The sequence below is a fragment of the Alligator mississippiensis genome, chromosome 11, assembly GCF_030867095.1.
Source record: "Alligator mississippiensis isolate rAllMis1 chromosome 11, rAllMis1, whole genome shotgun sequence".
In the NCBI taxonomy this organism is placed as follows: domain Eukaryota; kingdom Metazoa; phylum Chordata; order Crocodylia; family Alligatoridae; genus Alligator; species Alligator mississippiensis.
Genome location: NC_081834.1, coordinates 62121855 through 62136202, shown reverse-complemented (window position 1 = coordinate 62136202; position 14348 = coordinate 62121855). Strand labels below are relative to the sequence as shown.

Here is a 14348-nt window from a genome sequence, read left to right as displayed (position 1 = left end):
ACTTGCTGAGGGATGTGGCATGGCCCAGCCCCAAACCACCCATAGGGGATGGTGTGCGACACAGCTCCAACCCCTGTGCGGGGCTTGGGGTTTGGGAACGTGGAAGAGAGAGTGGGTGTAAATGGCAATTGCCCTCCTGCTGTGCTTATCTCTGCCCGTGCAGGTCTGCCGAGTGCCTGTTGCGTGGTGCCCGTGCGTGCCGGGCAGTGCGGCATGCAGGGATCCTGTGCGCCCGTCTGCATCAAGCACATGGATCCCTGCACTTGTCGGGTGTCTGGGACAGGAGAAGGGCTGGGGCACGGGCAGGGATGCACCCGGCCGAGCCGTGATCAATGCAGTGCGGCCTGTGGCTGTTCTTCCTGCAGGGATGAGGGCTGCAGGGGACGAGCGCGCAGTCTGCAGCCACAGCACAGCTGGCGTCCTGCCACCACACCGACCCCAAACTGGGGAAGACCCAACCCCGGGGACCCTAAACTACTCTGACTCCTCTGCAGACCCCCAGTTGTCTGGAGTTGTTCACCCACTGAGTGCCAGTCCTGCACAGCTGCATGGAGCCCCAGCCCCGGGTGTCTGGAAACCTCCTGCCCTGGCTCAGCTGCCTCCAGTCCCTTCCCCTCTGCCTGCAGGCAATGGGCCGTGCCAACGCTGCTCATGAGGGCTGGTGATGGGGCATCTCCCAGAGCCTGGCCCGAGTGTGTGTGCAGGCAGCAGGGCTGGGGCTGGGCCCTGTCCTAGCAGGGTTGTCCTGGCTCCACTGGGATTTGCATTAACCACAGACAGTCTCACACCCCGTGTCTCTGCTACAGTCCTGCTAGGCCGTGTCCTCTGGGCACAGGCTGCTCATGCCCAGGTGCACGGTGCTGCAGGAGTCGTCTCTAGATGCTGAACGGCCCCTTCACCTCCTCGCTGTGGCAGGTTGTGGGGCTGTGACAAGTCACATATTCCTGTCCCTCACTTCAGTCCCTTCGCAGGCACATGGTGGGGCTGGTTTATTGAGCTGCTGCTGAACGTGAATCGGAGGCTTTGCAGAGGTACAAATCCCTCCCCAGACACCCACCCCTGGAGATCACGTCGGGGCCGGGAGGAGTCTGAGGAATGGGAGCTTTTTCCCTCCGTCTGTAGCAGGGTGGGAGGTGTAGGAGGTGTTTGTTAAACTCTGGATTTGCAGATTGATAGGGGCACATGTGCCTGTGTGTGTGCATGTGAGTGTCACTGTGGGGACTGTGTGTGTGCAGGTGTGTGTGCTCTGTCCAGTACCAGGAGAGGGGAAGCAGAGGGCATTGCCACACACTGCACCAGGCCCAGGCCCAGCACCGCCAGGCAGCAGAGCAATGGAGGTGGGTGGCACGGGAGGCTTCAGGCCCGGCAGGGCTTGCCTGGCAGGCCAAGCCCCGCTGTGCCAGGTCCAACCTGGACAGACCCGGCTCCGTGCCCCCAGCTGTGCCCCCTGCTCCGCACCAGCCAGGTCCTGGGGAGGGGGAGCAGGACTGGCAGCGCCCGGCCCGGGGGAGCGGCACCGCAAGTCCAGTGAAACCTCAATGAAATCGAAAGCAAGAAAAAGAAGCCCCGCCTGTGTACGGGCCTCAGCCCATGGGGGCACAGCGCAGGGAGTGGGCCCGAGCACGCGGCTCCTGCAGCCCCGCCTCCTCCAGGGGTGCTCCGCAAAGCGCCGCCAGCTACAGGGTGCTCCTCTCCCTGCCCCGCGCGCACCGGTCGTGGCCCCGACCACCAGCTGCAGTGATGTTAGCAGAACAGTTAGCTGCAGCCACCCCCAAATTCCCCATAGCCCCCACCCCCTTCCCCGCTGCCCCTGGGCAGGCGGCAGATCCTCCAGACAGCCAGGCCGGATCCACTCTGAGGATCCCCATCGGACACTACTGCGAGGGGACTGGGACTAGGATTCATTGCACTTTCCTGCGTGTTGTAGAAACACGGGCTTTCCCTGCACCCATCAGGCATGCTGCTCAGTCCTAGCAAGCAGCCGCCCGCGAGCCTGCCCTGCCGCTGCCTGGGTCCGAGGGACCTGGGTAAGCTCAGCTGCAGAGAACCCGGCCTGCTCTCCCCGGCACTGGCTGGGTCACAGAGGACCCGGAGGCTCTTTCCTGGATCCTCCGGTCTAAAAATCTTCTGTCTGGTCAGTCCCTAGAGGCAGCCAAGGCAGCGCTTCCAGAGGCCGGGAGCTCTGGCTCCACCAACTCTGACCAGACCTTCCAGTGCTGGCACTCCTGGCTACTTGCACGAGGAAGCCAGCTCCTGCTTTCCCCAGAGTCCCTCCTCTCCTGCTGAGTGTGAATGTGGCCTCTGCTGCCAGTGAAGCTTCCCCTTGTAGCTCTTCAGGGCTCTCAGATCGCCCAGCTCTTCCCTGCAGGTCTGGACTCTCCCCAGCTGCCCTCCCACGCCCGTCTGCAGCTGGTGCCCTGCTCCCCCCATGCTCTCCTTCTGCTTCGGAGACCTGCTCTGCACCTTCTGCACTTGGCTCAGGTGGCAGGGACCCCTCTCCCCCAGTCTCCCTGGGGAGGTGCTCTGCAGCTCCAGGTTCACAGGCCCTTCCTCAGGAGGCTGCAGCCCAGCCTTGCTCAAGGCCCGTGCACCTGCTGCCTGGGGTAGAGGAGCCACAGCTGGACCTGGTGCTGCTGGCACAGGAAACCCCTGCTCTTCTGCCAGACTCCTATGTGCTTGAGGCAGCCACAGGCCTCAGCGCATGAGAGAGGAGGGAGAAGGAAGAGGCAAAGTCTCTCACACTTCCTACTAGACCTCCCCGGCCATGAAGGTGGAGATGAGCCCCAGTGACTCCTCTCTGCTCCGAGGGCTGAGCACTGAACCACGCACCATGGAGCAAGTGCAGAGTAGGTCCTTGGGGGACGCGCACAGGACTCCAGAGTCAGCACCCACAGTTTAAAGGGGGAGGGAAACAAAAGAAGGGTCTCCAGGGTGATGTGGGGAGAAGAGGAAGAGTGGATGTGCTGCAGCACTGATTCCTGCATCACTGCTCTGGCAAAAGAGAGTTTCCCACTGATGAACAGGCCAGAACCGCAGTGGGAGGCAGACAAGGGAGGCTGGTGCCATGCCAGGAGCTGTGATTTAAGGCAGGGCATGGGAAATACAGGGCCAGTCTGCTTCCAGGCACGTGAGTGGCTTCCAGCGGGATGCCGGGACAAGAGGAGAAGCTGCTCTGTTGGGGCACTGGTCCCCACCAAAACACTCTGGCCCAAGAAAGTCTTCCACTGCCGCACAGGGCCTCGTGCTGCTGGAAGGGCAGACCCACCGCCACACTCCTGCTCCTGGACAAGGGCCTTGTCTGGCGCACAAGCCCAAGGAGTTATCATGGGAGCAGACCCAGGTCTCCTCTGTGTCAAGGGAAGCGTCAGCAGGGCAGAGGCCTGGAGTTCACTGCGCGAGAAGAGCTAAAAGCACCCCCAGGGAAGCCCATTTCCCCAGCGCCTGTACTGGTGCGATCCTGAGCAGAGAGGGCCATGAGCACACGAGAGAGGAGCGGCTGGAACAGGATCACTGACTGTTACCTGTCAGCGCGACAAGGCCCAGCCGAGACACGGGATCTTTGTGCCGGGTGCTGCACACGTGCAACGAGAAGCATGCAGGGCTCTCCCCTGACTGCTGCCAGCGCAGAGCCCTCTCCCACCCCATCCCTGCAGCTCCACAGTTGGCTCCTCCCATGCTAGAGTTGGGAAGGGACAGAGATTTAAGCCTCTTACCACAAACGCAGGACCGCCGCTCAGGCACCCAGACCCAGGCCCTCCCCTGCGTGTGCACATTACCTGACTCCTGCTGTGGCAAGGCTCCTTTTGGGCACAGGCGGTGACACGTCCTGAAGGTCTGGGGTTTCACCCTGCCCTGCCTCCTCCAGGGACACAGCTACAGGATGGGGCTGTGGCTGCTCCAGCCAGGAATCAAGAGGTTCCCAAAACCCCAGCAGGTGCCAGCTTCTCCAGGGCCACCTCCTCAAGCTTCACATGCACGGTGCCCTGGGGCAAGACAAGCATGTTACAGGGAGCTGGGGGCAGGGGGCACATCCCCCAGACACATGGAGGTGAGGCCAGCAGCACTGATGATTGATTAGCTTAATCGCTTTCCCCTGGAGCTTCTCTCCTCTGCCTGCCCCAGCTGAGACCCCTCGACCAGGGCTGCTGCCTCAGGCGGCAGTGTAGGGGAGGGTCGGAGATGCAGATAGCACCCCCTGGCATCGGGGCAAGAAGGGGCAGTCTCCTGCCTGATTAGCATAGTAATTAAGAACAAGACATGGCAGGGCAGTCAGGTGGGTGGTGTGCCCAAAGGCAAGTAGGGCAGCTAGCACTGGGGCTAGTTGGGGAGGCCCACTTTGCCCCAGGGACCCTAGGGACAGCCAGAGAGAGCCCCCCAGCTCACCTGGCCTGACCTTAAATCATTTTTCTGACCTCATCACAGGGCCCCAGTCAAGACGCAGCCTCACTGAAGGCTGCTAATGCAGACCCATCCATTCCCAGGGGGTCCAGGATGTGGGGAGTCAGTAAACTGGTGTGACAGGTTGTGTGGAGGAATCTGGAAGCAATGGTCAGAGGGGGATGGGAGGTGGTCCGCTCCAGTCCTGTAGCAGTCACAGTATACAACAATCGCACAGAAAACATGATCGTGCTTTACAACCAAGCGAGATGCTCTGTAACATGAAACACACTTTATCGCACCAAATGACTTGTGAGTTTTGGGGTGCTACACATGGCTGGCTAGAGGACCTCTTTCCTCTAGCCTTGCCCAGTTGGAGAAGTGGATTTGAGTCAGGCTGCCCCACCAGCTGGAGGAGCTCTTCCCCACAGACACTCAGGATCCTGGGGACAGGCTGCCCTGGGCGGGTGGCCTCTAGCTGCCAAGCCTTTTCCACGCAGGCCTGGGGGAGCCCCCTCTGCAGTAATGGCCAACCCTCTGGGCTCTGATTCCAGTGATCTGAGTTCAGATCTCAGCACAGCCTCCAGCTTGTGCTTCTTGCACCTCCAATGCTTCTGCCAGTCCGGAGGTGGTTTGGCTTGACTCTCTCCTTGAACTTCCCTCTCCTTTGCCCTCCCCCATGTTGCATGGGTGGGGAAAATACAGCCTATGGCCTGGATCTGGCCCACAGGTGTTGTACATGTATTTTTGTGACATTGGTATGCCATGGGTGCATGAGCATGTAGCACTGATTGTGTGACAAGTGTGTTCTAGCAAATGCAGAACAAAGCCCTGGGCCCGTGGAGCTGGGGACTCATGCTCTCCTCTCTCTGACTGAGGGGAGATGCCGAGAGGAGGCAAACTCCCCATGAGAGCTGTTCTGCTCCGGGCTTTCTCTCCTTTTAACTCCACGATCATCAGATGAAGTGCAAACATATTTCTGAGTGAGCTCCAATCCCACTACCAGAAATCAGCAGGAGAGGACAGAGAAGAGACAGTCAACTCCACCTGGAAGAGAGATGCTTGGCACAGGCTGCTCCAGAGCCCAACGGGAGGGGAATTGGACAGTGAGAATGAAGAGGACAGTGACATAACCGGACCCAATGACAGTGAGGAGGTCGGCAACAGGATCAGCAGCAGTGGGAGTGACAGCAACATCGACAGCAAAAAGGACAGGGAATCAACTGAGATTTTAAACCCTAAAGGGTTTCTTTGGACCAAAGGACTATGGTAGCGGGTGGATGTATGGAGCCACAGGGGAATGGGTGTATTTTTTTGTAACACGTGCGTGGTTCTTCTTGTGTGATGAAAGGTTTATGATGGAGGATGAAAGGTTTGTGATGGAGGATGAATATATTTAACTTTATATATTAAATCAGATCAAGTGTAGTCCTTTGCTTACCTGGCAGGGGAAACACCATGACCATGCAGGCAGTTTTCCTAGTTGCACCGGGGGACAACCACTTTCCTGGCATGGGGTAGTACCCACAAAGGTAATGCATCATTAATCTCCAATTTAGCTGCTGGAGTGGGGAGATCTTGGCTTTATGTCACTTTATGGACATGGGAGACTCCTGCCAAGCTTGCTCCTGTGGCCATATGGCTGAGGGCAAGCAAAACTCGGGGGCATCCAAACCCCAGCATGTAGGATGCCCCTCAAAGGAGTTGGGGACATCTGAAGTCCCAGATGGGGCTGGAGGATGTTTGCCGGTAGTCAGGTCACTTATGGTTCTGCACAGACTCACGGATTTGGAGTTGATTTGGCTGGTTTGGTTTGCAACATGGGGAATTTTTTTTTTTTTTTTAAATCTCCCTCCTCTTGCCCTGGGGCCAGTGAAGGATGACTGCAAAAATCAATACAGAAAAAGGGAAAGGAACAGCCAAATGCCCAGTCTGTAGCACAGACACCACACATGCAGGCGTCTGCTTTGTCCATCCAGCCCCTCTTGGGCTCCCACGTTCTCGGATGATTTTAATCACTGCAGGTCAGGATCCCCCCAGCACCCAGCCCAGCAAAGGAGGGAGTTGAATGGAAAGCAGGAGCTCAAAAAGGGATTTGGGGTCCTTGTGCAAGCAAGACAAAGAAACAAACACGCCAAAGGTGGCTCAATCGCTTCCCCATGGTGACATTTCCCCTCTTTTCCAATGCAGGCTGTTTCTTTCAGTTCTGGCTAGGGCTTATTGATCAGCTTTGGGCCATGGCATTGAAGAGCTCCCAAAACCTCTGGCTTGTTTCTCCTTGGAATGAACTGGAATGGAGGGAAGAGTCACCATCACCTTTTCTTTCCAGGGGCCTCACCAGGTACTTTGCTAACTCAAGCATTGGTGGTTCAATGGTAGAATTCCTACTTGCTATGTAGGAGACCTGGGTTCAATTCCCAGCCAATGCAGGTGAATACAATGTGTGTGTTAGCAAACTGAGCTAATCCTTGACAAGCATGCTCATTTGTTGCAACTTTCTATTATTCTTTGAATTAAAAAAATTTTTAAAAAAATCCAACAGATATTTCAAAGCAAACATGGCAGAGTAAATCCGCAATTTATTTACGTTATTGATTCCTTTCTGAAACTTCTGCATTTTATTTATGATTCATATGCAGATATAGACACAACTAGCAGCACTAATATTGTGTGACTCCATTAAAAAAAATCTGATGGCACCCCAGAGTGCCCAGTCACCCTGGCTGAGATTTACTCCTCTAGGTTATTTCAACAGCACGGAGAGCATGCTACAAATGAAAAACAGCAGAACAAAAGTGCAACCTTCACCCCATGCCTTGTCCAGCAGGGAAAATGAAAGGTCCAAGAAAGAGAAACCCCACATATTTAATACCTTAATTTTATTTCAGTCTTCACAAAAAAGGTTTGCTGTCCATTGAGAAATACATTTGGCAGAAAGAGAAGGGGAGGAGAGAATGAGAGGGAAGTTCAAAGCTGGATGCAGCACCCTGGACATTAAATCCTACATTTCATTTCAAAATTGAGTGTCTCCACAGCGCAGCTCTTTCCATCCTGAATGACCTCTCCTTTGCGTCACTGCCCTTTTCTATTTTCTAGCCCCCTTGCCTCCCTTTGCTTTTTTTTTTTTTTTGTCTTCAGCAAAACTCTGGGGATTATTACAGAAAGGGTGTTGACTCTGTACCACTCCCCATGGAGGGATTTTTCACTGGAGTCAGGCATAAGATACCACAAAAGTCCTTTTATACAGAAAGTAACGTTACACCTCGGCAAAGGAGAAGTACTGCCTCCTCCCCTCCTCCCCACCTCAACCACAGAGCAGTCTTCATTTCACAGGATAAATGAGAAACCCCAGGGAGACCCTGTTGTGTGGACATGGGCAGAGATCACTGCAAGGTCTCAAATTAAACCCCGCTGTGCAGCAAAGGACTTGTCAGCACTGCCGCGGGGCTGCCGACAGGAGCAGGTCCCCTCCACCTACTCCTGTCCTGTGCTCACTTCAAATCAAGGCACCGCGGTCACCAGATGGAGGAACTTGAGTCCATGCCCCGAAAGCAAAGAGGCTGAAAACAGGCCAGGGCCACCCCAAGGGGATGGTCGTGTGGCATCTTGCGTAAAGGCCTGGTGGAGAGAAGGGGTGTTGGGGACCTGAGTGGACCTAATCCACCTCCAGCTGTGTGTGCTTTGGGGACAGTGGGCTGGGGAAGTGTTGGTCTTAAAGCTGAGTGTGCTGCTGGAGGGGCTGGGCTCTGTCGCGGGGGTGGGGGGGCAGTACACAATTCTGCCCGGGCTCACCCAAGCCAAGAGCCCTGCGTTAGAAAGGCAAGGCTCTTTGAGAAGATGCAGTATATTTTATTAGACCAGCTGAGTAGTTGGAAGAAAGTTCTTGGCAAGCTTTCAGGCTCAGTCACCCTTCTTCAAGCATAGGAAGTCTCTGCTGGTCTGAGACTCCAAGGAGTGAGAGAAGCTATAAGTGTGGCAGGATGTCGGTGAAAGTGTAAATAGGGAGAAATTAGAAAGATAAAAGGTAAAACAAGGTAAAGGTGTTTGCAGCCTGCTCTGGACAGCCCCGGACACCCCCCACAGCCGCCCTGGGCAGCCCCCTGGACATCCCCTGCAGCCCGGTGGTGCAGCCCAGCACCAGCCGATGGGAGGGAGCATCCAGTCCCCCGGCTCAGCCCCCGGTCTGCCCCCTCCCCACCTCCCCAGCATTGGTCGGGAGCGGGCCGGAGCTGAGCCCATGGGCCCCACACTGCTGCCAGACGCCACCTAAAAGAAGACATGGCGGGGGCTGTTCTCCAAGGGGCAGACACTGGAGCTGAAGGGTGGTTCCACCAGCAGTGGTACCTGTCCCTGTGTGACCGACTTGGGACCAAGTCCCAGCTCCAGGCCCCTCAGGGCGCGCTCGTGTAAGCAGGTCCGAGGCAGGGGGTGTGGTGCGGGCTGAGCCATGAGGTGCAGCCACATCTGGCCAAAGGCTGCAGCCAGCGGGGGCTGCTCCAGTCGGTGCCACCGCTCCACGCCCTGCTCTGCTCCCGTGCCACTCCCACTGCTGCGGCTGCTGCCCCACGGGCAGGCACCAAATGTGGCCCCTGCCAGGTGGGACCTGCCCCCAGCCTGGCGCAGGGCGAAGTGACTGAGTTGGCAGCGCAGGATGAGTGTGGCTGCTGCCCGGATCATACGCCCAGCCTCAGTTCATAGGCGCAGCTCTGAAAAGTGGTTTGCATTGCAATTTGTTCCCTCTCAGGGTCAGGCCTGAGAGACTGGAGGCAGAGTGTTGTTCTGGCGAGGAGTGTGCCCCACGGGGAGTCGGGGTTTGTTGTCTTTGCTAGATTCTGGTGGGCAGGTTGTGGGGTACAGGAGAGAGTTGGCAGGTTTTGTGTTTTGAGCTGTAGGAAGGTGGCTTCAGTTCTGGTGATGAGCTTAGGTGCGTGTTTGACTGTACAAACCACCTTTCAGAGCTGGGCCTATGGACTGCACTTCATCAGCCTCCTGGGCAGTCGGTACAGAAACTCCTGGACTCAATGCACACAGTGGAGCCTGGCACACTGCGCCCGGCCGGACACCTGACAGCCCAGGCACCTCTGCACTTTTACCTGTGCTCCTACACCCCCTTTCCCCCCTACCCCCCACCCAGCCTGTCCCTCCCCCCTGACACCTCCATTTCCATTTTCACTGGCTTTCTCGCCTGCATTGTGGGCCAGGCCAGCTGCTGGCTTCTTTACTATTCCTTCCACCCACGACCCGCTGCAGGTACTTCCTCAGCCAGACAAAGGGGTTTGCAACACTAAAGCGTCCAAAGATACATTTTTTTAAGTACTCCTTTTTTTTCATAATACACATATAGACACAAAAACACAAAATAAGCCGTCACACACCATGAATAACATTGTATGTCCAACACAACACAACACAATACTTTTACTTCTTGCTGTCAATTCCTGTATGAAACGACAGGCTCTGTGACACTTCTGTGTGGGTACCTTTGATGCCGATGCTGATGCTACTGGTGTTGAGCCAGCTGAGTTATTGTACCTGCTGTCAGGTAGAGCGGAGGACCGGGCGTGAGGCTGTAGGGGAGGAGGAGGCCTCAGTGGGGCACACTGCCGTGTTGTGCAGAGGCCCCAGCACCAGGAAGGGCGCACCTTAACACACACACAGTGTCACCCACCCACATCACGAGTTTTGCCTGTCGGCAGCTTGGGGTGCAGGGCCCCAAACGACAGAGTCCCCCCGCGAGACACACACGGCTGGTCCAGCACACACTCAGCCTGGTCTAGGACACACACAGCTGGCAGGCTTTGTGACCTCAGTAAGAGCTGCCACCCCTGCAGGTTTGACCCCCTGTGTTGTAACACACAGCCATGACATGCGTTTGGCTTTCAAGAATTTGGGGTGCAGTTCCCCCAAGCCCCTACACCAATCTTCTTAAAACATGGCACACTTAGTGCTCTCCACAGAGGCTACCATCCCTACCAATTTCATCCAAACTGGACAAAAACAACCAAGTTATAGATGTTCCATTGATTCCCCATTATACCCTGTGGCCAGATCGCCGACCTGGCTCTGAAGCTTCGGAGCCACTTCAGCCGGATCGAGGTGGAAACCCGGTCTGGAGCTCCAGACTGGATCACTGCCATCCTAAGTGGCCAGATCCGAAGCCGGACCGGATCACTGCCGACTCGCACAGCCCTACTGCCGGAAGCAGCGCAGGGGACCCCGCAGTGGGCGGTGTGTTGGAGGGGGCATCTCCTCCCCCCGGTGCAGGGAGTGACCCCGGGTGGAGCTGAGTGCCAGGTCAGTGTCTGCCCACTGCTGCCGTCCCTCCGGCTGCTACGTCTCCTGTGTCTTGTTTCCACAGTTTAACAGATCCAGGTGGAGTCTGCGCTGCCTCCGGAGGGGCCCGGGGAGGAGAAGCGGGAACAGCAAAAAACATGGAGCTACAGGCCATTCACACCTTTCAAACACCTTCATTTCAACCTTGATTTAGCCCATAAACCTGCACTTATTTCACCCTTGCCCAGGCCTTATCTTGCCAGAGCAGAGATCCTTGCTGTGGGGTTGCAAATAGCTGGCATATGAAATGAGACCAGCTTGGCTGCAGCCGGCCAGGGGAAGGGCTGGGATGTGGGTGCTGCTCGTTGCAGGTTGGGACCCCAGTCCTGCCCACTCGAGCACCACAGCACTGGAAAGAGACCTCGGAGTCCCGGCTGATGCAAAAATGAACACGAGTCGCCATGTGACGAGGTAATAACCAAGGCTAACCGCACTCTTTCTTGCATGGGCAGGTGCATCACGAGCAGGTCTAGGGGTAACGGGACTTTAGCCGAGCCCCTGTTACCAAGGGTGCAACTGTAGGCAAAACGAAGTCACAGGTGAAGGCAGGAGAGACACTCACCTCCGGGACAGGCTGCAGCGGGCTGGGGCTCGGGGCGGGCGGGAGCACTGACCTACGGTCTCCCGGCATTATTAGTACTCCAGGAGTCATCACACTTCCCTCGGGGCAGGAGGAGTCACCGATCCGGCCGTACGGATCCAGGAGGAAAGGCAGGAGAGCTCGTGCCCGAGGAGGTGCCCGGCATCGCCGGAGGGGCAGCGGCTCCGGGACAGGCTGCAGGGCAGGGGCAACCCAGAACTGATGCACGCGGCCAGTCCGCCGCCTCCAGTTTAACCAGTCATTGCCTCGCCTGGCCAACCCGCCGCCGCCAGCTAATGAGACGCTTAGCAAGGAGATACATTTGTCTTTAAGTAAAATAAAGACTTCCAACGTTGGAAACAACTAACTGGGTGGTCTGCCTTATCTTAACCCACTCCTCAGGGAAGAGCATCCTTTCATTTCCCCTTCTTCTTACTTGAGGCAGGGGAGTGCTGAGCAAGACGGGGCGGACGGCAGACTCGCTCCTTCAAATACTTACAAGTATCATCCAGAAGACGGTAGAGATCTGGCTCGGAGATTTCCAGAGAGAGCGTTTCAGATGGATCAGACTCTCTCCCGGTGTCCTGGTGCTTGGGCCATGCTGGAAAAATGGCTTCTTCTCCTCCTTCTTGGCCCAGGCCCTTGTATCGCCTGTCTGACCTCAGCAGCCCAGTCCAATAGACGCCAGCAGTGTTGGCAACTAGCAAACCAATATAAAAAGCATCACTGATTACCTGGGCAGAGGAGCAGGGGCTTTTCCTTCCCCCGCTCAGGTGACCAGAGGGACCGCACCCTCGGCACCAGGCTTTTGTCACATAGGCAGGGAGGAAAATCCCCCTCCCTTAGGGATTCGACCCCAGTGTCCCAAGCTGACCAGGACAGGTTTCTGGAGAGAGACACAGACGGTGGCATTTCTGCCACACTCCCAGTATGTCCCAGTGTCCTGTTAGGTTCCCCTATCACCATTGCCCCCCTCCCCATGTCTCGAAGCATCCTGAAGTGCCTCCGAGCAGCCTGCGCAGCGTCCAAGTCTCGTGCTGGGCCGGCTGTCACCAGGGTGTCGCTGCATCGCTCTGCTGTAGCTCATTTCCACTGCACTTCCACATTTGGGGCCCAGACCTTGGCTCCTGCCCTCGGTGAGTCCCGTGCTGAGCACCCTGCAGGCCTCTGTCTCTACACATTGCAGCTCTAGAGTGGCCTGCCAGAATACTGGGAGGCACTGGGGATACTGGGAGACACACACCCTCCCCTTCCCCCACAGGATGCCCACCCAGGTGCCTGTCCGCACCCCCAGGGCTGGGCCAGGCAGGAGCAGGGCTGGGCCTTGCCTCGCTCCTGGCCACATGCATCCCTGCTGCAGACCCAGGCTGTGCCCTGCCCTGTGCTGCCTCCACCTGCCATCCCAGGTCCCGGAGGCACCTCCCACAGGGGCCAAACCCAGGACTGGGGCAGGGCTGTGCTTGTGGGCCACAGGCTGCAGGGCCCAAGGCAGGGCCCTGGCACTGGGGAACAGGACCATGTTTCAGGGGTCACAGCTCTCCTGGCTCTGGGACAGCCGCAGACCCAGCTCAGTCCCTGGCACCAGCATTGCCACGGGGTCCATTGTCAGGGCCAAGGGGCTGGGGGGCACTGGGCCAGTTACCACCATGGCCAGCAGTGCACAGTGGGACAGCTGCATCCTGGGGGGAGAAGGGCTGTCACAGAGGACCTGGGCACCTGGACAACCCCGATGCCCAGAGAACCCAGTTGTCTCAATACCCTCCCAGGATCTCCCATTAGCTCCAGTGCTCTCCCAGTGCCTACCATTATCATCCAGTGGGTCACAGTACCTGCCTAGGGACCCGCGTTACCCCCATGCCTCCCAGTATCCCCCAGTGATTCTCAAATGAGAAACAGAGCAAGAGCAGACACAACCCTTGATCCCCTCTTTGAGGAGGGGGTGACACTGAGTGGGGCCCTGCTGACACAGGCACGTGTCTGGGTCCCTTTGGCCATGGTGCATCACAGGGAAAAGGATGTGGAGCTGTTTCTTTCTCCCCCTCAATCCCTGGGGCAGCAACTGGCTGCGGATCAGGATCCTCCTGACTCTGCCCATCAGAAGTTCCCACGGGCCAGCAGTGATGGGCACCAGCACAGACTGTGATGGAGGCACACAGGCAGTATCTGGCCCAGTACAGTGGAGATGTTGGGGTGAAAAGGGACTTTGACATCAGTTTGATCTGGATCAGTGCTTCCCATCCAGGTGTGGTGAGCTCCTTAGCTCTGGTAGATGTGCAAACACCTATATGCGATTCACAAAAGCAACACAAAGCTTTGCAATAAGAATCCAGTGTCAAAACCATTTCTGATCCATTGTGGCCTTTCTGAGTTCTTTGCACCAGAAGAACTGCTATATTATTTTTCAGTAGCAAAGCAAGTGAAAAGGAAGAGCAGGCATTTTCTGAGGGTGCCTTGAGTCTAATGAGTGGGGATCTTGACTCTAAAAATATTGGAGAACTATTGTTGTGTAGTGAGAGAGGCAGCTAGCTCTGTTAGCGTGAAGTCCAAAGGAAGCAGGATAGAGATGCACCTTATAGACTCAGGAGGCCACAATTCCTGGCCCATGGGCCAGATCTTGCCTGCAGAGCCAAGTCATGCATCCCCACAGGTCCAGTGATTCGGTGATGGCGGTTATTTTGGAGATGTTGGGAGCTGTAGACAGTAGCAGAGTGCAGTAGGAGAGTGGGACATGTGCCCTGGGCACCAAACCCAGGGGCAGGAGGTGAAAAAATACTAGTGGCTACACTGCCAGGAGCACCGCTAGGGATGCTGATCTCCCCTCCCTGCAGCTCCCCACCCCCAGGCACCCTGTACCCCGGGCACTCAGGCACAACATGACATGTGCTGGGCCTGGGACACTAGTGCCGTCCGACCCACATGAGGCCCATGGTGTGTGGCTCTGGACTCGCACATTAGAAAGCTTGAGCACCACCAGACTTACTGAATCCCAGATGCATCAGCTTTCAGGAGCAAGTGCTCACTCATCAGAGGGTAAGAAATGATGTGCAGACAGCCGGTG

General features: G+C 56.8%; 1 non-coding gene across 1 annotated transcript; it reads left to right on the top strand.

Moving 5' to 3' along the window:
- The first annotated feature begins 6735 nt into the window (after nucleotides 1-6735).
- TRNAS-GCU (transfer RNA serine (anticodon GCU)) lies at nucleotides 6736-6806 on the top strand. Its single transcript has one exon. It is a non-coding gene; the product is annotated as a tRNA-Ser (tRNA).
- The last annotated feature ends 7542 nt before the right edge of the window (nucleotides 6807-14348 follow it).